This window comes from Xenopus laevis, chromosome 9_10L, assembly GCF_017654675.1.
Source record: "Xenopus laevis strain J_2021 chromosome 9_10L, Xenopus_laevis_v10.1, whole genome shotgun sequence".
In the NCBI taxonomy this organism is placed as follows: Eukaryota; Metazoa; Chordata; class Amphibia; order Anura; family Pipidae; genus Xenopus; species Xenopus laevis.
In genome coordinates this window covers 118,743,862-118,770,732 of record NC_054387.1, presented here as the reverse complement: position 1 = coordinate 118,770,732, position 26,871 = coordinate 118,743,862, and the positions used below count along the sequence as shown (strand labels likewise).

Genomic DNA, 26,871 nt, shown 5'->3' with positions numbered 1-26,871 from the left:
AGATGTTTTGTTGGCACTCGTCGTTGGAGATGTCTTTTTAGTAAACTCTGGATGTGCCTCCTACACAGCTGCTTTGTACATTTATACACATCTGCTCTGTATATTTAGGCTAGGGCTAAGTGTGAGGCTACTATAAGCTAGGAGTAGGATTCCCTTTATATAATAAAATATCTCTTTGCTCTCTCCCTCCCTATTCATCTACTATTAACCAACACTTGGCACTTAAATCAATGGCTGGCACTACCATCAAGAGTACCACGCCTCCTTCAAAATCTGGCATTGTCTTCAGCTCTGCCTCATTTTCTTTATATCCTGGCATTATTATTGACTTTGTCACCTTCCATCAATGGCTGGCACAACTAACTGTCCCCTGCAGTGCTTGTCCTTCTACCACCCTCTGTATGTCACTTCCAACAATGACTGGCACTGCCATCAATAATATATCAAGTAAGTTGATCTGTATCTCTTTGCAGAAATCCCTGGCAGCTGGCAATATCCCCATCGTCCCTTTAATTTGTATCTGGCACTTACATTTCGTGCAAGCCTTGTAGTACCAGCTGATTCTGCTGCTTTGACTCAGTGATTATACTCCCGACACATGAAATAGGTTCACTTAATACTTATTTGATTTAGTTTTTTTGCACAGTTGGCTCCAGTGTCTCAGTTAATAAGCCAATGAGTATAACCCACATAATGTCAGTTCCCTAGCTGTTGGATTCCATGCCCATGTAGTCTTTCTGCAACCCTTTTATTACCAAATAAAACAGAGAATCCTTGACATTTGTAAAGGAAAATAGCCACCCCTTTTTAACAGTTTCAGCAAGACTTGTAAACTGTTTAATTCCAAAGCTTTAAAATAAGTATATGGATAGTTATAATAAAGGAAGTTATATAAAGAATAAGGTACCTCCTGCCTATACATGTGGCGTCATTCTTTTATATGATCAAAGAACTCTAACCTTAAACATTTTAGTAGGCTGTTAGCTTTCTACAAGATGGTAGAAGCAGGCCTTGTCTATGCTATGGTCACTCTACTGGGCATGTATTTGGGTGTTATGGGCCCTGGACACCAGAAGAAAGAATAAGGGAAGGAAAGGATTGCTTTGTGGTCCTGGAACAGTTTTCTGCTAACAGAAGCACAGACCCAGGGTATTGGGTAAGCTATTAAAATCACGGGAGGGGGGGTGCCTACCTAACATTTGGCACCCCTCAGTGACTTTGCTTTTCCTTCTCCTTTTAGGGTTAGTTCACACGAAAAGATTCGGGGAGATTTTGACGCCTGGCGACTATTCGCCTCGTCTTCTGAGCGACTATCTCCCCAAACTGCCTCAGCGTGTTTTCCCATAGGCTATAATGAAAAGTCGCCTGCACTAATGCACACAAGGTGATGGAAGACGCGGCTCAGAAGACGAGGCGATCAGTCGCCAGGCGACAATAGCTCCCCCCGAATCTCCTTGTGTGGCCCTACCAGTGGCAGAACTACCGGGGGAGCAGGGGTGCGAGTGCCTCAGGGCCCCCGGCAGCCCGCACGCCACTGAAAATTCGGGCGGTACGGAGGGTGCGGGGCCTGGCTGCACGTCACGCACCAGGGCCCGCCCCCCTCTAGTTACGCTACTGGGCCCTACCCTAAGATTATGTTCATACTTAGTGATAACTTCAACCCCTGAATTTGGTCGCAGACTGTATAGAGATATCATAACTATGTATAACATGCTCAGAAGAATATTTTAGCGTTCAGTGACCCTTCCAGATTTGTGTTCACTCTCTCTGCTAACTTTAACCGCCAGCGTTGAATGCTTGTTCCCTAACTGCCAGTTTGAGCCAATAAATTCCAGAAGTCCGTCTTGCTAAGTTCATATATACTGTTCCCCTAGATTGGCATAGACCAAGGCTGTCCAGTTTCACTGAGAATAAAGCTGGCCATAGATGTTGAGATTTTTAAAAGATCCGATCCTCATCGTGAGACCACGATTTTCTCGGAACGATCATACGAATTGACCATCAACTAAAAAGACCCATTTGCCAGGAAAACAAAGGGGAGCTGCCTATTTGGACCTGCAAACATAGATAGATTGCACCTGCAAACATAGATAGATTGCACTGGGACCGACAAAGATTTTTTAACCTGGCCGATCAATTTCCTGACAGATGTCGGCCGAAAAATCGTAAGATGTACGATCGTTCGAATCCCACTAACCGCACGATAATTTCGAAGGATTGGTCGGACTCCGCTAAAATCGGTCGTTCGGCAAGAAGAATCGTCGCGTCGATGGGGAGCTTAAGGGCCACGTGTAATATACGAAATATTCATCTATTAAGATGGTGATGATAACATACAAAGAGTTCTTTACAAGTGTCACTTTTAGCCAATAAAGATAAATCAACAAAAACAGCCCCAGATTAAAATCTTTGCAAGCCAGTGAAGACTGAAGGCGATGGCCTAATGTTTAACTTTAATGTTATGTAACTATGTACTGTAACGTTTTGCTTGCGAGTCACTGACCTGCCGTTGGCTTCTTGTTAAGTCTCTTGTAAAAATAGATTCCTGAACCCAACCTATGGGTGTGCCACGTCTTCAATGTGTAATGTATGCTTTGTGTACAGGACGGTCTTGCTCACGTTCCTGCTGTACTGCGTACTGTTAGCGTAGGAGCCCTGAAATCATTGTGAACCAGTCCAAAATAATTAAAGATGAGTATCACTTTCATCCAAAAGTGTAGAGGGTGGGGTAGGTAATAGCAGAGGTATGCTCTTCTGGGTTCCATACCAGCCTACTGAATCCTTTTTAACATCAATACCTGCTCTGTGCCAACTTAATTGGGTTAGTCCTTGTATGTGAGTTCATATACTTCACTGCTTAAACGGGTTATTCCACGTAAGAGCTGTTTTTATGCGTAAGGAAAGGAAATGTAATAGACTTAAAGAGATACTGACACCAGAAATTAAACCTTTTTCTTACATCTATCATAACATTGTCTTTGAATGCTATTTATAATTTAACCATAAAAGTATTTGCCTGATGATTTTACATTACCCATCTGAACCCCCATGTTCCTCTATCAGGGGACCGCCATATTTGTGCAGCAGTAGTCTGTTAGCATTAGAAATTAAAAACTGACGGTTGAGAAGCGACAGTCAGGTTCACAAAACAGTCAGGTTTCAGACTTTAATTAAGTAACAATTACCTACAAAAGCAGAGAAAAACGATCAACATGACCTATTGGTAACTTTTAATTTACATTATCATTTTAAAAAGTAGTTTCTTAGTGTTAGTATAACTTTAAAGGAGACCCGTCACCAAAACAAATGATTCAAAATCCTATTTCATCACATTAGTCAAGCAAAATGAACTTTAATTACACTATATAAATTATTTGAATCTTGTTTCCTTCAGTCTGAGAATTCATAATTATAACAAGCAGGCAGCAGCCATTTTGTGGACACTGTTATAAAGACAAGCCTTTTATCATCTCAGAATCTTGTTTGTGCGCCAGAATGGGGGTCCATCCCCATGCCCTGGCTACACAATTAAACGGTGAAGATAGAGGGGTTATGTGTGGAGAGCAGTGACATCTAGGAAGTGCTGAATGGAAAGTGAAAGTAATTGTCTGCTCCGCCTCTATCCCAAGGCATAGAGGAGGGGAAGACAATATTTGATTGACAGCTGAGATTTTTAAATGAGCTTACAACAGCTATGAATGCTTTAATAAAAAATAGAAATTGGATTTCATGTTTAATTTGAATAGGACTCTTATTATACAGCTTTGTGTGTCTGGGTGACAGGTCCACTTTTAGGCATGGTACTTCACATCACAGAAAGACCTCCAGGTTACATAGATTGTATGTACATCTCGTTCAATTCAGGCACATCATAAAAAAAGAGACATATAGAGAACAGTTAACTATAAACATGACCTTGAAAGTCAAGATAGGTACGGCTGATTTGCTTAGCAGCCACATGACTGCTGGAAAGGATATTATACAAAACCTCTTAATACAAAAGGTTATCAAGGGTTTAAAAATAAAAAAACTTTCCAGCAGGTTTGATGCAGTTGGGGCCCCCAGCTAATTGCTGGGCCTACCAACCTACTACACAAGAGGATCTAGAGCTAGATGGGGTGTTTAGGACCTGTGGGTGCTAGAAATTCAGGACTTTACCAGATCATCTCTCGTTACAGCCCCTTCAAACTCTCTAGGGCCTGCCTGTTAACTTTTAGTATGTCATAGAATGGCTAATTCTAAGCAACTTTTTAGTTGGTCTTTATTTTTTCTTCATTTTGAAGTTTTTGAAGTATTTGCCTTCTTCTGACTCTGTCCAGCTTCCAAAGGGGGTCACTGACCCCCTAAAAAACATGTGCTCTGTAAGGCTTCAAATGTATTGTTACTGCTACTTTTTATCATTTATTTTTCTATTCAGGCCTCTCCTAATCATATTCCAGTCTCTTATTCAAATCACTGAATGGTTGCTAGGGTAATTTGGACCCAAGCAACCAGATTGCTGGCATTTTAAACTGGAGAATAAAAAGCTAAATAACCCAAAAACCACATATCATAAAAAATGAAAACCAATGGAAAATTGTTTCAGAATATCCCTCTCTGCATCATACTACAAGTAAAGTTAAAGGTGAACAATCCCTTTAAGATTTCATATAACATATGGATAGAACAGATAGCATTTAGCTGTTTTTAGTTGAATAATTCTGAATTCAATTTATTTTTGGGCAATGCTTGCAAAAGCATTTTTGAGCATCAGCTGAGAAATTCCTAGGGATCTACTATAATTTTAATCGCCAACATCAGTGCCCATTGCCCAACCTCTTACATGTAAAGAGGCAAATCCCATAAACAATGTTCCAGCATCTAGTGAAAAGCTTTTCCAGAAGAGTAGAGCCTGTTATAGCAGCACAGGGAGGAAACATTTCCTGTTGATGCCCTTGATTTAGAAATGATATGGTGGGTTGACAGGTGTCCACATATTGTTTGCATGTAGTGGTCACACTATCCACTTTTGATGCCTTTGAAATGGATGCTTGGACAGACTCAAGACCATGGCATAAAGTTAAGGTGCCCATACATTGGCTTATCCTCCACAGCAGTGATCCCCAACTAGTGGTTCATGAGCAATATGTTGCTCACCAACCGATTGGATGTTGCTCCCAATGGCCTCAAAGCAGGTGCTTTTTTAAAAAAAAATCCTGGCTTGGGGTATCAGGAGCGCCCGTTGGTGCTCCCGTCTCTGGCGGCGTCCAAAGCAAGATGGCGACGCCCAGGTTCCACATGCTGATGACGTCACTCGCCCCACGCTATCTTGAAGTAAAAGGACTTCCAGGTCACGGTTCGATGCACGAATATAGGAATTGCTATGATCGTGTTTCTGGGTTTCCTAAATTCCTGTTATTGCTATTCTTGGACTTTTTGACCTTTGATCATTGCCGCCAGCCTTCTGAACTTCCGCCAGCCTGAACTTCATTCAGTGACTATGTTTATTCTTGATCCCTTTGTACCGCGTATTGGACTTTAACCTCAAAGCTTCTTCCTTGGTCCAGACTTCTCCCGCTGGGAGCGAATAGGCCCCCTGACAGTGGGCAAGTTGCACTGCCAAACAGAGTCTCCTATAGGCTGCCAGTACACATACGGGCTACCAAATAGGCAATTATAGCCCTTATTTGGCACCCCTGGGACTTTTTGCATGCTTGTGTTGCTCTCCAACCTTGCTTACATCTGAATGTGGCACATGGGTGAAAAAAATTGGGGATCCCTCCTCTACAGTATCCAAGTTGTGGTCCCTACTTATCATAGATTAAAATTTCAAACAAAACAGGTCATCTACAGTGGCATCCCAGAATTAGTGGAGTGTGAAATGTTTGGGTTAGAGGTTTCTGCACCCAAGTCCAACCCAGACCGTCATTAAGAAGGCAACACTATCCCACCAACAAAGAGGTAAGAAGTAGAGAGCAAAATGACAGATAATTTGTGACTCTGTAGACAATGCTCATGCTTATGCCACATTTACTGACCTGCCTGACCGGGGGTCCTGGACCCTGACAGTCCACTCATCTCTAACGTGGATCACAACAGGCCAATCTATTGTATTGCTGGGTGTAGTTGTACAGGTCCCTAGTTTATGTTCCTGGTTGCAAGTGGAAATTTTTGCACCCGAGGGACATTACTTTTACTTTGCTATATACAAAAATATCACAGAGCTTCCCAGCTTAGAGAATCAACTGAATGTACCCTGATTATGACCGATATGTGAGCAGTTGTGAAACATGCCTGGAAGGTCTGACATTTGACAGCAGGGAAATTAAATGCATTTGACAGGAAGCAAATAAAAGTCACACGACAAGCCCAAAAAAACGACCTTTTTGTGTCACTGCTGTAGTCAGGATTACGCAAGGTTTTCATAATGACCCATTTAAAGGCAACCATTTTTAGTACCATGCTTTTCCTAATTGCACCGTTCCAGTTGGATGTCATAGAAGCCCTTTTGTCTTAATCACTGTCACAGAGGTTGTTGTCTATGTACATTTGCCATACAAGTTAAAACCCTATAGGCCATGCATATTATAATGTGTTATATGGAACTTGCAGGTTGTTAAGTTCACATGTTTATGGCCCTTATAGGGGTGGTTCAGCTTTAAAGGAGAAGGAAATTTTAAAACTAAGTAAGCCTTATCAGAAAGGTCCACCTAAATATACCATCAAAGTAATGCTGCTCTGAGTCCTCAAGAGTCAAAAGAAACACAGCATTTCTTTCCTTCTATTGTATATACATGGACTTCTGTATCAGACTTCCTGTTTTCATCTTAAACCTCCAGGGCTTGGGCTTGAGCATGCTCAGTTTGCTCCTCTCCCCCCCCTTCTCTGCTGTAATCTGAGCCCAGAGCTACCGTATGAGTGAGCAGGGAGAGACTCAGGCAGGAAGTGATGTCACACCAAGCTAATATGGCAGCTGTTAGCCTAAACAAACAGAGAGCTTCTAGAGCTGTTTACTCAGGTATGTTAAAACATTCTACAGAATAAATATAGCATTCTAGCTTGTACTATTGCAGCTAATCTACTGGCAATAAACTGCCTCCGTAGCTTTCCTCCTCCTTTAAGTTAATCTTTAGTATGTTATAGAACAGCCAATTCTAAGAAACTTTTCAGTAGGTCTACTTTTTTTTCAATAGTTTTTTTAATTATTTGCCTTCTTCTTCTGATTCTTTCCACCTTTCAAATGGCGGTCACTAACCTCCCAAAAAACTAATTCTCTTTAAGACTACAAATGTATTGTTATTGCTACTTTTTATTACTCGTCTATCTAATTAGGCCCTCTCCTGATCATAGCCCAGTGTCCTATTCAAAACAAGGCGTGGTTGCTAGGGTAATTTGGACCCTAGCAACCAGATTGCTGCCATTGCAAACTGGAGAGCTGCTAAATAAAAAGCCAAATAAACCACAAATACTAAAAAAATGAAAACCTATTTAAAATTGTCTTTGATTACTCTCTACTACAAATACATTTGGTGCAATTAACATACGATGACACTACTTTGTGCACTTTTAGGTCATCATTTCAGTTGTTTGTCATTCTTAGGGTTGGCAATGTTTTTGCAAAAAAAAATCCTTTTTTTCTGTTATTATTTTCCAAGTTATGAACATTAGCATCTAGTGTCTGGCCCGGCTCGGGAGAACAAAAGCAAGTTGGCAGCCCTAGATGTACTCATTAATAATGCCGCAATTCGGATAGATGTATTGCTGTAATATTATAGGTAGGGACAGGCCTTGGTGTTTGAAGTCAGCTGTCGAAATCTATAAATCTCTTCCCGCTCTGAAACTGTGAATCATCAAAGTTATGACCTTGGGTGGCTTGACTGACTAGTGAACCTTAAAGATTGAGCCATTATAAGGTGTCTTGAGAGCCTATTGTGAATTGTAGCGTGGCTAACAATAATGGTCATGGAGCATAGATGCATGGTGACAACTGTTAACATGGGTAAGGCGGCTTTAGACAAAATATTCAAGTCACAGGTGGCTTGCCTAATCTTCCCCAGGGCCTACTCTGATAAAGTCACAGGTGACTTCTGTCCTGTTGATTAATGGGAAGGCCACAAAGGTTCAAGCCTAGGGTGATATGTGGCCTAGCCGCATCCTTATTTTTTTGGACACACTGGGGACGTGCATGAGATTGTGCATGCTCAAGAGCTGGGGTGGGTTGGCAGGTGAGAGGAGAAGCTGCAGAACCCTCTAGCCTAAGGGTGCCCATAAATCCAGGCTGGTCAGGTGCAGGTCTAAATGTTGGGGCAGGTTGCTAAGAGATGTCAAATTGCCAACCCACACTGACTGAAAAGGAGCTGTTTGGTAGGGAAACACCAAACCCAGGATTCAGCCAAGACTTGGCCTTTTTCAGCAGGACTCAGATTTGCCCAAACCCGAGTGCCTTTAAATCAAGTGACTTTGATCGCATAAACAAAGAAATGATTTTCCACCTGCAGCAGCGCCTGTTTCTTTTTAACCCTTCTCAAGGTTTTGATTCAGTTAGATCCGACCGAATCCTACATGAGATATTCTGGATCCAGCCAAATTTCAAAATAGTGGATGTGGTGCATTTCTACTAGTGATGTGCTGGCTGGCCACGGGACCCACGGGTTTACCCATGGATCGGGACGGGTTCGGGCCGACCTCGCACTCCCATTTGCACCTGGAACTGCCGGCTTCGTCTTACGGCTTCATTTTCTAAAGACACGCGCCTGCTCGCCCCGACCCTTTTGTGAGGTGGGGCGGGTCATCGCGGTTCTAAAAATTGAAGTCAGAAGTTAGGCTCGGGCTGGTGGAGGGAGGATGGGTTAGGGTCAGTTACGGGTTGGGTTTTACCCGACCCGCACATCACTAATTCATACTATTTGATGGGATCCAAAAATGGGTCCTGATGCTCTAGTAAGTTATTGTGATTCCTTTTGATATGAATTGGTTTCCTTCAGTAGCAAGTAATTATTAAAATTAGGTGAAATACATGTTCTTAACCAAATGTTAGGTCGCCTGCTAAGGGTGGTAACACAGGGAGCTTTAGACGCCTGCGATAAATCTTCGCTACTACGGGCGACTTATCTTCCAGAAATGAATTCCCACCTTCAAGAATGTGAATCGCCGGCGGGATGGCATAATCGTTGCTTCGGTTTTGTCACGAGAAAACCTCCCCGTGTGCCACCACCCTAAATCTTGGTGCTTTGAAAAAGAAACACTGAATCCAGATTTATTCTAGGACAATGGCACCAGCTGTCTGAAGAAGCTGAGAAAACACTGGAGAGACAGCGGATGTTTATCCCCTACAAGCCACGGATTAGTGGCTCCACATTCTTATTGGAGCCTTATGTAGAGAGATACAGAGGAACTTCCCACGGCCGGTTGCCTGAGAGGTTAACAATCACATGGCTGGGGGGGGGGCTGACTGATTTGGAGATTCTGATGTTGTGGAGCTGGCTGCTCCCAGGCACAGGCTTTGTATGATGCTGTCTCTTTATCAGCACTTCCCAAACACATCTCCCCAGGGTGCCGGAGCCTGATAAGAAGGGCTGGGCTCGGTTGCTTTGAGGAAAAACAACTTTTAAAAAAAAAAAAAAAAAGTTCCATTTTGCATTCTGTGCTACACCACTTCTACTACTGGAAGAGTGTACAAAAATCCCTCAACATTATTCAAAATTAGAACTAGACTCCCCCCTCTGCCTGTAGTGTGACTTGTAGATTCGGTGGAACTGGAACACAATTTTTGTTCTACGTTTCCAATGATAAAAAACTGAGGTGTATAAAATAAAAATAATAATATTTCTCTGTGGCCATTTTCAGACCTCCTTTGTGTTGACTTTTTATGATTGTACATCTTCCAAGGCCCCTCTAATCCTATGGTACTCTGTAAACCCTTGTTTGTTATTCACTATTTGTTTCCCATTTGTTATAAACGAAGGCACTGCATAACTTGTCGGCGCTATATAGAAATAAATGATGATGATTCCTCTGAAGCAGTCACTTTGCAGTCATTTTCATTCTGACACATGAATGACTTGATCCTGCTGATTAGCTCAAGGAAAGATCAATCAGATCAATACACACAAGGGCAGGCACATCTTTGTTTGATGTTGGCTCATGAAAACATACATGTACTGATGGGGTTATCAGATGGCTCAGTTTCTATTTGGCCAAACAAATATGGCACCACTTGCCTGGGGCACAGGGGTGCAGGATAGCTTGCTTGCCACTATACACAACCAATTTCAGACGTTTAGAAAAAACGTAAGGTGGCAGATCCACTTGTTTGGATGCCCACTTTAAGTGGGCGATATTGAGCTGATCCGATAGTGGGTCCTAGGATCTAAATAATCGCATCACAAGGCCAGAAATGCAAGGGGTGGGATCAAACTGATGCAGTCCTCAATCCGACAGGATTTTTAAGCCTGTCTGATTGACATTTGGCCGATTTTTGGCAGGTTATACACAGGGAGATCCTTATCCACAGGGAGATCCTTTTGTTTGGCAACAGCAACGTAACTAGAGGGGGGCGTGCCCTGGCGCAGGACGCACAGTCGGGCCCCCCACCTCCACCCTCTGTACGGCTGGAAAATTCGTGGCGCGCGAGCTGCCGGGGGGGAGGGGATGGGGGCCCTGGCCCATTCGCACCCCCTGCTCCCCCGGTAGTTACGCCACTGTTTGGCAATGTCGTCGGCAGACAAGCGGATCTTTCCCCAATATGCCCACATTGAGGTGGGCAATATATGGCTGATCCCATCGTGGGCCCTATGGCCCGACCATCAGATCAGAATGGAGGCAATACGGGCGGTAGGATCACGGGACTGCATCAACGAACTGAGGCGGCAACTTTCAGCCAGATATCGAGGGAGGAAGCTCGACGGAGGGCCCCACAGACTCTGTTTCTGTCGGCAGCTTTTATAGGCTTTAATAGGCCCGTGTATGGGGGGCCTTTAGTCTGTCAACAGGACGCAAAATAAATATATATATATATATAGTAAGGCCTTGGTTAGTTGATTAGTAATCAATCTGGCAAGAAAATTGCAACAGACAAGGCCAATTCAGGCCAAGGCTGTAGTCCTCCCTTAATAGGTCTACAAAGTATATCTGTCTACATGATGTCATAATTGGCCTTAGGACCAAACAGAAAAAAATCCAATTTTAGTCAGGTAAAATTCCACTAATTAGTTTTTTTTCACCAAGCAAGCAGATGTTCCTGTGTTTTAGGATTTGAGTCTTGTATCAAATCTTTGTGATCTTGGGCAAGACACTGTGAATTTCTCTTCACTACGATTTTCTTGTCACATCTCTTCCAATTGGCTTAGGGTCCAAACATTTGGAAAAACCTAATTATAGCCGATTTGGTTACTTAACCTGGCCAGCAGATCTTCCTGTTTTATAGGGTTTGAGTGCCAAATCTTTGTGACATGAACAACTCGAAATGCTATCCAATTACATATTCACATGCAATGCGACTGACAAAATGGCACTTCAGACAGATATTAAGTGTTCTGAATGGTGATTCTGACTTCAACCTATGGAGCAAAAGCACCAGATCCGGCCAAATGTTTCCACATCTACTTTCCCCGCACCTATGGCACCAAACTTAAGATGGCCACATTTATAAACCAATTTTGTCCTAGACACTTAATAGGTATGGGCCCAAATTGACAGGAACAATTTAAAATAATGTCAAGTATAGTGGCCCTTTAAAGAAAGAGAGGCGCTATATTTCATTTTGTTAAAGGAGTTGCTCTGTATATGTATCATGTCTGTGGGAACCAACATTATGGCTTTGTGGTCTGTGGTCTAGCCAAGCACACCAATTCAGGAAAAGCCACATTCTTGCTACTGCTTAGAAAACATCCCTGCAATTCCCTAGTAGGGGTGACTGCTTTTCCTCTGGATCGGACTGGTTCTGTATAAGTGACTCTCAGCATGAGTTTATTGTGTGTATTAAAGGTCACTATTAATAATTATTCAGAAGGCCCTCATACACATTGAATAGAGTAGACAGTTTTTTTTGCTTTTTCCAGGATTTCAAATTTCAAAAGGGTCCGCGACAGGAAACATCTTGTGCCGTTCTTTCCAGTTCGGAACATTGCACTTGTTGTTCTGTTGCTGAGATCTCCATTGGGTTTAGACTGGCACGCATGGCTGTGGGGATGGAAACTACCCGTAGGACCTTTTAGCTGGTGCACCAGATTTAGAATGTAGGAAAGCCATCTCCATGCCACAACAAATGCCTTATTGTTTGCTTGTTGAGCTTCTTTTTCCTATTTTTGGTCTGACAGCAAAATTCCCTTGTAATAATTAGTCTTTTTGATAATGGAAGTTGTTATGGTGGCTCTATTTAATGGGATAAAGAGAGGATCTTATACTTTTAAGTCAGGCTTGTCCAGTCTGTGTAGTGTGTGTATTTAAAGTGAAAATATTCTATTTATAATGCAAGGGTTCTGCTCTATATGTCCTTTAAAATGTCTGCAGAATATGTTGGCACTTTATAAATACATGTTAATAAAACAAATAAAACTGGGACCATGGTAGGGAGCCGAGTCAAGCGGAAAAATGCCAACAACCAATATCTGGGCTCAGGGACCTTCTGCTCCCAGGCAGGTAAAGCAATACTAATGTTTGGTGGTGCCAGGGGTGGGTGGGGATCCCATTTATGGGGACCCAAGATTTGTTATGTCAGGTCTGACTGTGATGAGAACACCCCCCCCAGCTTTCTTTGAATTTCCACCTAACATGGCCACATAGCCATGGTTGGACTGGGCTGGTGGGGTACCAGGGTTAAACTCGTGGGCCCTTTGCTGCTGCTTCTGACCTACACTCCTGGCCCCCGAAGAAAAAAGTATTAGTGGAAGGGGCTTTGAGGCTACACACAGCCTACTATACGTCATTATTAATAGGTTTCCTACTGACCACTTTAAAAAAAATTTGTGTAGTTTGTGCAGATTCCCCCTCCCATAGGGAGGTATAAATCCTATTTGTACCCAGCGAAAAGCAGTGATTGAATAATTTACAATGTATGCTGTTTTACAGATCTCTGTGTTCTTTTTCCACACTAACCCTAACTACTGGCGCCATTTTGTTGCTGTATATGGGGTTGGTTGAGGGTTGGTCACTGGGCAAAGAGGTTAGAAGTGGTACTGCAAGCAGCTAAACTATCAATAAACTGTAGTAGCTCATGGGTGAAGTGTTCCACTTCTGCAATGTCACAATACCTGACACATTCCGTGTTCTAGAACCATTCCCTTCTGTCTGGAGCGGTTGCTGCGCTACTGTGCATGGAATAAGCGTACGAGTATATGTGGGTATTTGTTTAACTCTTCCAGGAGCAGGGCAGCAGCGTGGGAGCGGTGGCCTTGGCTTCTCAGTTCCATTAGGCACTTGAGAGATAAGTGGGAGATGTATTTGTCACAGTGATTGCTGGTATCTAAGTAACCCAGTACTCTGTATTGTCCGTATTACGTGACAATCACCTGAGAGCCGGCACCATTTCTGCTGCTTGTACTGTGCCTGTGGTTTGGCTGCCTCAGATGAAGAGCCCTATTTAGATTTATAGGATAACTTCTGGGTGTGCTATATATTTTGTTAAATTTCAAAAATTCTCCAAAATGTTCAATTCAATGTTAAAAATCAATATTTATTCAGTACAAATTTAAAAAAGTAGACATACAGACCCATTGATGCGAAGCCTTACGCGTTTCATACCCACTGGTTCTTAATCATAGGCTTATCATAGGCTCCTGCAGCAACGTTGAAGACTTGAATCATTAGTGTTATGGAGCTGCTGAACATCTTTGCTGGTACAGTAAGTTCATTATATAACGTTATGCATTTCTAGCCATATATTTATTTAAGTCGGTTATTTTTTTGTCTTATGTACTTGTGGGTAAAAGAAATGGCCAATTTGCACGAGACCTAAGGGAAATTCAGTGGAAGACGATCCCATCTGATTAACAAGAGTATATTATTTCTATAACACACGGGAAGGTGCGGGCTGAATGCAAGAAGCTAATAAAGCGGAGGAATGTGGCTGGAAATTAATGTGAGTTGACAAGGTCATGGCGAGAGCAGGTGATTTAAAAGGACAGAAAAGATAAATTGTGTTCCTCCAACATCGAATAATCTGTCACCAAGTGTTGGACGCAAATTAAATGCCACTGCGATAAGCCAACTCGTAAAAGCCATCATTGTCTCACGGGTGCCTCGTGTAGAATGTCCTCCTCTGGGACAGGGGGACTGTTAAAGGGAAGGATCAAACAGAGGTTAATGTCTTAAAGCAATGAGGAAATTGGGTGGGACGCACATTTCTCAACATCGCCCCGTGAGAAGAATGAACATTATTCAGGAACTAGTTCTGTTGGTGTGAGCGAGTGGTGCCAACAACGATTTGGAATAGCCTGCTTTGTGTTATATATGGCGCCATCTTGTCCGTATGTCGTCCATCTTGTTGGACAAAATCACCATCGCTAAACAGTGGTATCAAACTTTTACAACATATAACTATATGGAATGTGAACCAGTACTGTGAGAGAAAATAACACAATATTTCTGAAGTTTGGGTGAAAAAATGTCCCAGTTATGGCCAAACACGCCCCCTGCTCTACTCACAATTCCAAGGACTTTCTGGTAGGCCCTGTGCCTTGCCATTAGGGACTGTTCACTCCAAAATGGGGACTTGAGTTCAGTACCAATTACCATTAAAGTGGTGGTTCACCTTTCAGTTCTATTTTAGTATTTTTGGCGAATGGCTAATTCTTACCAACTTTTCAATTGGCCTTCATTTTTTTTTTCAGTTTTTGAATTATTTAACTTCTTTTTACTCTTTGCAGCTCTGACCCCATCAAAAAACAAATGCTCTGTAAGGGTCAGGGCACACAGGCAGATTCGGGGAGATTAGTCGCCCGGTGACAAATCTCCTCTTCTTCGGGGCAACTAATCTCCCCGAACTGCCTTCCCATCGGCTAAAATGTAAATCGCCGGCGGGATGGCACTCGGAGCGATTCGTTTTCCAAAGTCGCCCAAAATGAATCGCTCCGAGTGCCATCTTGCCAGTGATTTACAATTTAGCCGGGGGGAAGGCAGGGGAGGCAGTTCAGGGAGATTAGTCGCCCTGAAGAAGAGGAGATTTGTCGCAGGGTGACTAATCTCCCCGAATTTGCCTGTGTGCCCTGACCCTAAGGCTACACATTTATTGCTATTGCTACTTTTTATCACTCGTCTTTCTATTCAGCCCCTCTCCTACTCACATTCCAGTCTCTTATTTAAATGAATGCATGGTTACTAGGGTAATCTTGACCCTAGCAACCAGATTGCTGAAACTGCAAACTGCAAACTGAGCAGCAGAGCAGCTAAATAAAAAGCTAAATAACTCAGAAACCACAAATAATAAAAAATGAAAAACAAACAAAACTTATCACCACATGTCTCCCCATTCCTATCATGGATAGGAAACAAAAAATTCCCAATTGGCATGCGATACCCTATACTCTTCCAATGGAGGAATGAAGAATTACAAAACCTTTATGATATATCAGATGACAAACACTCAGTGATCTCTCACACCAGACTTATGGAAAAATGTCCTATTACAACACCAAATGTATTTCTCAGATTACAAATCATTCATTTTGCAAATCACACAGTTACACAATTTACAGACAGAGACAAAAATAACCCTTAAAATCAAATATGGAAAAACAAAGAAACCAAACAAACAACTTGACAACTATATCAAACCATCAGAACATTAATACAATTAGGAGATGAAGAAAAACCTAGCTTTAAAGGTAGTGTCGGACTGGGGGGCCCAGGGACTGCTGCCCCAGAGCCCCCCTCCGGACCCCCTGCAGTGCCAGCGTCTGGTTCTTCTGCCGCCGTGTCTGTACGCATGCACGCGGCGCCATATTTATGCGCAAGCACAAAGTTTTCTCCCGGTCCGATAAAGGGGGTTGCGCCATTCATAGCCACATATGGGTGCGGACCTGGGCCCGGCGGGGCCCACAAGAGCCAGGGGCCCACCGGGTTTTTTCCCAGTACCCCGCCGACCCAGTCCGACCCTGTTTAAATGCATACCTCCCAACATTTTGTAAGTAAAAAGAGGGACAAAAAAATGTTTCCGCACGTAGCGCAGCAATTTTTTTGACCACACCCCTTTCTGTTGCCACACCCCCTAATTACCATGTTTGTTTTACAAAATTTGGCACGTTATGAAAGTTTGAAAATATTTCTCCTTAACTAAACTGTTTTTGTGTCTCAAAATTGTTACAAAGTATCTTATTTGCACCTGTTAGCTGTTCTGGGCTCTCTGCTAAAAGCCAATTAAGTGAGAAACTTTGTTTCTTTTTCTGGCTGTTCAGTGCAGAGAAAAGAGGGACTTTCCAGTACAAATCAGGGACTGCGGGTTGAGCTGTCAAAAGAGGGACTGTCCCTCCGAAAAAGGGACAGTTGGAAGGTATGTAAATGGATGATAGACATACCTAATATTTTGGAAACAGACATCTTAAAACAACATGTAAACATAATGAAACTACTTCCAGCGAGCGAGCGAGATGGCCCTCCAAATTTTACACAACTCATGCGTTACTCCAATTAGAAGACATAAAATGGGAAATCTGTCCTCTGATAAATGACTTAGATGCTGTTCCACAGGAGCTGATTTAATACATAACCTATGGTCATGCCCAACACTACAAACTTTTTGGCATGAAGTAACCTCATATGGTGAACAGGTAATTGGGAAACCTTTTCAAATGCAAATAGAATGGGCATTATTCAGTAATACCACAACATATACCCAACTACAAATGGCAGGGAAAAATATGATTGGGAGACTAACAGCAGCAGCTCGGAAAACTATATTACAACAATGGTTAACTTCTCAATCTCCATCTATACAACTAGTCAGACAAAAACTACATCACATGTTGCATTTGGATTGGTTGGAAGCAATCATAAGAAAAGAACAAAACACCTCAAATTTCTGCATAGGATTTTATATTTATATCTCATTTGAGCTAAAATGTTAATGCATATTGTTGGATTAATTGTTAAGAATTTATATTTCCATTCATTTTCAAAATTGAACTGCATAATGAAAACAAACTGTACTATGTGGCAAAAATAAATAAATACATGTTACAAAAAAGTAACAAATATCACTCTCTACATCATACTAAAAGTTCATTTAAAGGCAAACAGCCCCTTTAATTGCATCTGCTGCTTGGGCCTCTTTGGGGCTGGTTTCTTAGAATTTAGAAGATTTCAAAGGAAATTTGATATTGCCTTTAGTTGTTTTGTTTTAGTTTGGGCCTGAAATCAGTGAATGCCAATGAGCAGAATTAAAGGGGAACTGTTTTTGTTATAAAACCTCTACCAAACTGCAGTAGAAAACTGAAATATTTTTCCCTTGTGTTTTTGTTTATTTCATACTATAAACAGGTTTTTTTATATTTAACTTTTTATTTGCAAATTCCTCAACCTAACCTTTTTTTTTCCTGGCTGCAACCAACACTTTCTGTCTCTGAGAGTCGCTCACAGATTTCACTTACTCTGATTGGTCGATTCTAGCATGAGTCTGCAATGCATTACCAGCAAAAAGCCTGTCTGGGTTCTTTTGCAGCAGGAATATATGTTAGGTTGATGACCTACACTAATAAACCATTTATATCTAAAAAAAACAACCCAGAATATTATCAGTGAAAGAGAATGTGGAAGCACCCACGACTGTTTAGTTGAGATTTTATAATAGCGATAGTTCCCCTTAAAGAAAGGGAATTATGTAACTTTCATGAACCAATAACTGCTTTTAAGCTTTAATGGGGAAGTGATTTTCCTAGTAGTCATGTGACATTCTACCGTACCTCCCTTCTTCCCCAAAAAATATTAAGCCGGCGGTAGAATTACTACAGGTATGGGACCTGTTATCCTTGGGACCTGGGGATTTCCAGATAATAGAGCTTTCTGTATTTTGGATTTTCATACCTTAAGTCTACTAGATTTTTGATGGAAACATAAAATACACCCATTAGGTTGGGTTTGCTTCCAATAATGTTAAATTATATCTTATTACAAAAAAAGGAGACAACTTTAAACATTTGGATTATTTGGATACAATGGAGTCTATGGGAGATGGCCTTTCCATAATTTGGAAAAGTCAGTTATGTGCTTTCCGGATACCTGAACCCATACCAGTACAATTATGGGACCTGTAATCCAGAATGCTAGGGACCTGGGGCTTTCCAGATCTTTCTGTAATTTGGATCTTCATACCTTAATTCTACTAGAAAATCCTGTAAACAATAAATAAACCCAGTAGGCTGGTTCGCTTCCAATAAGGATTAATTATATCTTGGTTTGGATCACGTAGAAGGCACTGTTTTATTTTTAGACAGAAAAATAAAATAATTTTTAATTGTTATTTGAATAAAATGGAGTCTATGGGAGACAGCCTTTCTGTAATTTGGAGATTTCTGGATAATGGGGTTTCCATATAACGGATCCCATACCGGTACAATCTTTATAACAGAGCAATAGGAGAGGCTCCACTTGATTTTCTATGCAAACAGATAATAATAGCATGGGGGAGCTTTACACCCTTTCATTTCTAGGTTGACCAATGCCGAGTGTATGGAGGTGTTGGCAGATTTTTAGTCCCACAGACAGAGCAACCAAGTGTGATCATAAGGTGTTTTTCATTAAATGACTAAAAAAGGGGATGGATGGGAGCACACTGTGCTTGGGTACAAGGTGAGATCAGGGATCCTGAATAATTTATAGACTCGTGGTTTCTATTGTTTCCACTTTGATACTGATCTGAAATACATTTATATGAAAACTAATATTTTTGTCAGCTGAAAAACTGTTGTGTTGCATTGGTTACGTGATCCTGTCCCATATATATATATATATATATATATATATATATATATATATATATACTGTATATATATATATATATATATATATATATATATATATATATAAGCCTCCAGTGTCCGCACACGCTATCAAACGAACAATGAATATCGGGTGCTGTGCTGTAGTTGAACAATGTGCAGGAACAGAGATTTGCACGCACACCGGATCCTCTTTTCTCCAAACGATTTATTGGGATACATATATATATATATATATACTCACAGTCCAAAAGGAGCACACTGTCTACTTGGCAGAATACCTGGGTGCCAAGTGAGAATAAGCATAAAAGTAAAGAATGGTGGCACTCACAGGGTTTTCAGGCAAAAATTAGAAAAAACTTTTATTATATATATTTTTATATATGGAGTATAATAAAAGTTTTTTCTCATTTTTGCCTGAAAAACCTGTGAGTGCAGCAATTCTTTACACACACACACACACATATATATATATATATAGTAGTCATGGATCAGCACACTCGTTGTAGAAGTAAATAAAGTCAAGGAGAAAGGTCCCCAGGTGGGACCGAAACGTCGGATAATAATGCTGTGTTACCAATAAAACACTTTATTTACTTCTACAATGAGTGTGCTGATCCATGACTACTGCATATTATGAATATTGATCGTGCACATCTACTCTACATGAGATTGACACCCAGAGCATTTCTATATATATATATATATATATATATATATATATATATATATATATATATATATATATATATATATATATATATATATATATATATATACAGTGCACTGCCCAGAGAGGTGCTCACCTGTGTGACTCACTGCAGTGACTGATAGTTTCCTTGTGTATTTAGCTCACATCCCATGATGTCAGAGACACAAATTAAGGCCTATAGCACTCAGAGGTATATTAGATGGTTTAGTCAAAACACCTTGAACTGCTTTGTGTTGGATGGTTTTAAAAATGTTTAACAAAAAATTGTATAGAGCAGGGGTCCCCAACCTTTTTTATCAGTGATCATTCAAATGTAAAAAGAGTTGGGGAGCAACACAAGCATGAAAAAGTCCCTTGGGGTGCCAACTAAGGGCTGTGATTGGCTATTTGGTTGCCCCTATGTGGACTGGCAGCCTACAAGAGGCTCTACTTGGCACTTTACTTAGTTTTTATACAATTAAAACTTGCTTCCAAGCCTGGAATTCAAAAATAAGCACCCGCTTTGAGGCCACTGAGAGCAACATCCAAGGGGTTGGGGAGCAACATGTTACTCCGGAGCTACTGTTTGGGTGTCACTGGTATAGATAGTGATAGGAGTTGAGAATTCTTATATCTTTCCATAGACTCCCATAAAACAGTGTCCCCTGGGGGTGAGATTGTTATGAAGATTGGTAGAGTGATTGGCTCTAGCAAGTGATTATATTCTAGTGATGCATCTCACAAATACAATGGTAATTTTGTTTTGCTCTTTTGAGAAGATATCACGTTTGTACCCTGTAAGGTGCCCATACTTTGATTGCAGTTTTGACCTGTGACCTTTGTTGTCCTGTGTATTGGCCAAAACTGATTACTTCTCATTGACTGATATATGATTAGCACTCATACACATAATGACCAGGTTGGGTGGAATATTCCATCTGGATCGTATTGACCTGTAGAGGCAGTCTCCAGCCAATGGTTCTGCAATGCAACTCACCCACATACACCCCACTTCACCAAATCAGGGGAAAGATCCTCTTGTTTGACAACATGGTCAGTTATCAGTTATGTCTCGTCCAACAAATGTTTTCTTTCTATAATAATAGAATATATATAAATATATATATATATATATATATATATATATATATATATATATATAGCAGTCACTTTGTCTAAGCTTTCTCTGTGGTTTTGCAAAGGAGTCAGCTTAAAAGAGGACTAAAGCCCATAAAATAATATTGCTAGAAATGCTTTATTGTATATACTAAACTTACAGTACCAACACAGAGGTTCAGAAGTCCTATAACAGTAAAGGACCTATTAATAAAAAAATAAAAAAATAAAAAAAAACCCCTGAAGATTACCGAAGAGAAGAAGATGGTGCCTGTGAACTCTGCTGGATAGATTCTGCACGGAGGAGTAATTAAAGCGTTAGGGGCATTTGCCTGGGGGGGGGGCAGCTAGGCTGGAGGGGGGTCTTTGTAGGGTAGGGGGGTAGGGTTTTTTTTAAGGGTTTCTTTCTCCTTTAAAGCTGTCTACCGGACCCCATCTTGGATCTTGTTAGGTCATCTTTTCAGTGTCAGTGGCACTGCACATGCTCAGTGAACTCTGGGCAGCTGTTGTGAAGAATATCTTAGGGGTTTTGAGAAATAGCAGAAAGAAAATTCATAAAAGCCGATGCTACAGGGGTGATTATTAATCACCTCTGGTTTCTGTTCTTCCAGGTAGTGTGGCTCTGAATCAATTACTAATCAGCCTTGTATTGTGACTTTTATATTGTGTATATATTGTATATTGTATATTGTGAGTGGGTTAGTTACTGCAGCCCAGAGCATGTGCTGGAAATCAGCAGAAAAGAAGATGGGGAGCTACTGGGGCATCTTCACAGGCACAGATCTTCCCTGCTAAAGGGTTGTGGTGGATTCGGGCTGCTATTTTATAGCCTAAATCTTTGTTAAGCTTGTTCCTCCTCTAAATTGTAGTTAAAGGTCTTTGACAAACAGCTGCGTTTGTGGTTGGACTCTTATGACGTCAAAGGGCTCTTGGCGCAGGGAAACATTACGCCGAGATGATTTGTATGAAGCGGTGACCAGAGGAGACAGATCTAATGATATAACTGCTCGTGGGTGATCCGAGATCTCGGAGATGTAACGGTGGGGCTCGCCGGGAAGGGGGGGGATGCTGGTAGAGACAGGCACTTGGTTTGAAAGCGAATTTCCAGCTGGCATGAGTGGGCCCAGTTAAGAGCCCAGCTGCTTTGTGTTTGTGGAGAGGATGGCACAGTGCTGCTAAGAGGGCACTTGACAGCCAACGTGTCTTTAGACAGACCCCCTTTTTTTCTGTTTGGGCAGCTGATTGTGGCCTCTTGGAGAATGATTTACAAGAAACACAGGCTGAAGTGTTTATTCTGGCAAGCTCACAGCTCATCAGTCACGCGCAGGTACCTGTTCCCACGTCAGAGAGGCCGATTACTAATGCACTTTTTTTTTTTACTCTTTAAAATGGGCCCCAGGGCTAAAAACACAGTTTCGGTTTAATATAAAGAGAGAATGTGGCAACATTGACAGGCTGAGCAGAAAACACGAATGACGTTTTTGAACGTTAAAGGGGAACTATTCCTGCAAGCCGTGTTGAACGTCAGTCTATTTTTCCCTTCAATAATATCATTTCATGGTTGGCCTGTATTGATACATATGACTGGGAGAAGCCACGTTGCTTGTCATTCAGCCTTTGCATTTATGTGTGTTTATGAACATTGATGTTGCTGCCGCATTGTGATGCTTTTTAGAAAACTTGAAAAGGCATTGTGACTATGCAGCTGTTGGTCATAGGAAGAAAGGGAGAGAGAGCAGGTATAGGAGGACAAGGTGGTGACAGTTACAGGGCCATAGCTCAGGCTTTTTATAACAATATTAAGACATATAAATCTTCAGCTCCCGGCTGAGGCTGCTGGGAGTTGTAGTTCCAAACTGGAGCAAGCCGGGGGGTTACGTTACTACCTATTTCCTTCATGCAGGGTTTGCAGGTGCCGTAGCCAGGTAAGCTGATCAGGTCTGGCGGCTCAGAGTGACGGGATTTAAGACAAATAAAACTCAAAGCTTTGTGTTTGTGCAGTAGACACGGAGACAGACATATGCACCGCAGCATAGCACAAAGACTAAAGGGAAAGTTTACCTTACCATGAACTTATGGGTTTAGAAAACAATACAGTTTAAAGATATTCTGGAATTAGTGTTCATTTTTTTTATGGCTTTTGATTTGTTATTACATGTATGGGACCTTTTATCCAGCATGCTCGGGACCTGGGGTTTTCCAGATTTTTTGTAAATTGGATCAAGCCTCAAGTCTACTAGAAAATCGCATGAAATAAACACAGCAGTCTGGTTTTGCTTCCAATAAGGATCATTAATATCTTGGTTTGGATCAAGTACAAGCTACAAAAGGAAATAGTTTTTAAAAATTTGGGTTATGGGGCATGGAGTCTATGGGAGACAGGTATTCTGGATAATGTGTTTCCGGATAAAGAATCCCATCCCATATAGTATCCTTTATTTAAAGGGAAAGTAAAGTGATGTTAACTAGGGGGCTTTCAATGTGTTAGTGAATTAGCACCCATGCCGCCATGATTTCTCAGTGTCCCATGTGCTGTTCTGGATAGCTGTTTTGATTGGTTGGTAGGATCTGATTCACAGACAGTTTATCACTACTGTTTGCGGCTATGCTAGGTGGCTTAGAACGGACAATATTATTATGATTCATTTATTATAATATTATTATAAATTATAAACAATGGGCAAATATGCCCATGGGCAGTAACTGACATCAACCAGTGATTGGCCTTTTTTCAGCCAGATGCTGATTAAAAAATGAATGCAATTATTTGATTGGTTGCCACTGGTTACTGCCCAGTGTTTATAAATGAGCCCCCAGAGATCAAGCAGAAGGCATAATACAGGGTCAGAAGGTACAGTGAGTTGGCTGTAGGCTCTATGTATTTAGCTGGCATGCAGAAGGGGTTAATTTGCTCTTGCTGGAGGATCCCAGGCATTCACCTGCAAGGTTACATGGAAAAAGAAAAGATTATATGCTTGAGAAATATCCACACAGAGCATGCTGCGTGAATAGAGGAGGGGGGGTCTGATACACAGCAAGGTCACATGCCATGGTGTGACTGCATTATTCTGTTATAATCACATCTGCTGCCACATAGTGTAATCATTAACCACTGAGCTGCTGCTGCAAATTCATCACGATCAGTCAGAGGTGCTTGGTGATGCAGTCGCACAAAATGCGACGTGTGTGGCCACACATTGTATTGAAACTGCTATTGAAATATAATTCCCAGCACCCCTAGACACTTGTCCTCTCTCAGTGGGTACTGGGAGTTGTAGTCTGAAATCTAGTGGTTGCACATTGAATTGTTTTAACCCTTAACCTCAGGGGCGTAACTAAAGAGGAAGCCACCAGGGGGGCCCAGGAGGTAAAGGGGCTCCACGTGGCCCCAATTCATATCCATTTTGAATAAATACTGGCAAAACAAATCAACCTCTAGACATTTTTGGGGCCTGAAAAATTATTTGCTGTGGGCCCAGTAATATCTAGTTATGCCACTGCTTATCCTGTCACAGACCTTTATGGTACTGACAGAAAGGTACCAGCCGGCTAGCACAGTGGATCCTAGGTTTCAAGGTTTTATATTTATCTATGCCGCAGCATGCAGAGGAGGATCAAAGCCGAAGGGTTAACTCATCTTAAAGGCCCAACACATCCAAGCATGTAAGGCTAATTGTTGCATTTTTCAAAATGATCTCCATCTTGTGCTTATGTATGTGAAAGTTACCGATGCGAAGGGATTATGAATGAGGCACGAGGAGCAATTATACGCTTAGCCAAACGGAGTTGTTTCCTTTACTGCTGTGCCGCCTGCTTCTGCAATCATTCCCTAACTGGGACTTCAAAGGGAGCGAAAACATCCACTTATTCCCAAGCAGACATGTATAATACGGTAATAGTAAAGGAAGTATTTCAAAAGGTGCGCTAAAAAGCAGTACACCACTTTAACGCAACAGTAGGAGGTGTAATATCATGCATCATTATAATTATGTATTGTTGCTCTACTGAGCAACTTCCACAAAAACTTTGGGGATTCTTTGCCATAATTCTAATGTTATAGCGCTCTGTGAATAGCACACTGGCTAATAACAAACTGGCCATTTTGCTTTTGCCCAAACATGTTGCTGCAGTTGTTGCACGGTTGCAGGCCCATGCACAGGCCAATAAGCTGCCTACTTGGTTTGGAGGTAGGGTTACCACCTTTTGGAGTGCAAAAGTCTGGGCAAGGAGCAGAGTGGGTGAGATCCGGGGGCATGGCAGTGACGTTGAGTGTGTGGACTTGTGATGTGAGGACTGTGTTTTGGTGATCATTGCAGAGTCTTGTCCAAATTTCCAAAAACGAAAATCAGGCAGGCAGTTCGTTTTCAACATTCAGAATTCAAAAATGTTCGTGGTGAAAAAAAAGGCCTGTGATTGGCCATTTTGTAACCCCTATGAGGACTGGCAGCCTACAGGAGGCTCGGTTTGGCAGTACAACTATTTTTTATGCAACCAAAACTTCCTTCCAAGCCAGGAATTCAAAAATAAGCACCTGCTCTGAGGCCACTGGGAGCAAAATGTTGCTCACAAGCCACTGGTTGGGGCTCACTGCTTTACAAAAACTAAGCTGTCTGGTTGAAATAGGTAGAAACCCTATTTGGAGGGGACAATTTATTAGCTTTCATCAGACTATGTATGGTCTTCTGATTAGGTTGTGGCAAGTGGTGGTGGGAAGATATTTGCTGTTTTACAGCTGGTGAGGAAGAGATCAAGACCACTGCCACCTCTTATTTACATAAATAAGAAGACTCTGCGCTTTTACTGGTGTTCTTCGGCTTTATAATGCTCTGCAAATGCTTCAGTACTAGTCATGTCAGCCTTAAAAAGTATTAAAAAATGAAAAAATGACCACCCTGCTTAATCATACTGCTATGCCTGGCCACATCCCTGGCACTGATTTCCAAAATCACAGATTTCCCTTTCCTTACAATGTTTTTGCCTGGCTTCAAGGTAGAAAAAGCAACTTTTTCCCCTTTGAATGATCCACCATACAGAAATAATATGTATGGGGCACCGAGCATACAAGGTGACCCAGTACTGCCTGAGACCAACCCTTCCTACTTGTACGGTTTCATTCCTGGGCCACGGGGGAGGCTCGTACACTTCCTCTGAACCAAGTTCATTCTTGGCGTTCTCACACCCCCAGAACATAGATCACAAAAAAACACAACGACTTGCACAGCGCAGCACCCAGGGTGTGTGCCAATCTGTGGGAGTGCAGCACTCGGGGAATGCCTCCCTCCAGGGGGAATGTGCATTCCAGAAATCTGCTAGAAACTGCATTCTGGCCTGGTTGTTGTCCTTTAATGTTTTCTTAAAGGAGAAGAAGCCAGCTGGCAAGATAATACCATTGCATCCTTAGAGGTGTGTGGCTTTAGAGAGAGCCATCTACTTGGGAACAAGGGTGATTTGCTGATCAGAGGCCCTTTATAATGTGAGAGCTGTAAAAGGGGAGGGCCTGCCGTACCCAAGAACTGAATGAGTTAACAGCTTGTGGCCTCACTGACGTCAAAAGATATAAATGCTGTGATTTCCTCCAGGAGAGCAAAGCAAATATTCGCTCAGCGGCAACCGGTGCCTAAGTGTGTCATTCGTTGTCTGGGCACTAAATTGAGCTTAGAGCATGCTGGGATTGTCACATAGACCCCACTAACACAACGTGACACATCATTGTAGTGCAAGAGTTAAATGCTTTGCTTCCTTCAGTGCATATATAGGAGCACTCCCGGACTGTGGGTTCTGGCAAATGCCAGAGGGGCTGCTGTAAGATGCCATAGAAAGTCACTATTTTGAGGTCTGGTGGGCACTCATTTGCCCTCGGTACTTGGAATGCCAGGGCCTATTTTAACTCCCAGTCCAGACTTACTGTATATAGGAGCCTACATGTATTGCATCCTCATTACCTTTCTATATAGCCTCTTTGCCAAACCTGGGCCTCATTCACAAAGTAGGAGGCAAAGTGTCGCACTGTATGCAGTGCTGCTTACAAAGTTGGCGGTACGTGAGTGTCCCCTAAAACAACACCCTAGTTCATGCAGCCAAGGGAGTGCCGGGGCACACAGGGTGCTGGGGAGCTTTGTACCTACCACCTTGCATTTTACACTGTGGTGAAAAGTG

At 41.9% G+C, this 26,871-nt stretch overlaps 1 protein-coding gene across 2 annotated transcripts in view; it reads left to right on the top strand.

Annotated features, from left to right (window-relative positions):
- Positions 1 to 26,871, top strand: part of slc9a3r2.L (SLC9A3 regulator 2 L homeolog) — a 92,076-nt gene that overhangs the window by 54,527 nt on the left and 10,678 nt on the right. The gene's annotated exons all lie outside the window — the stretch shown is intronic.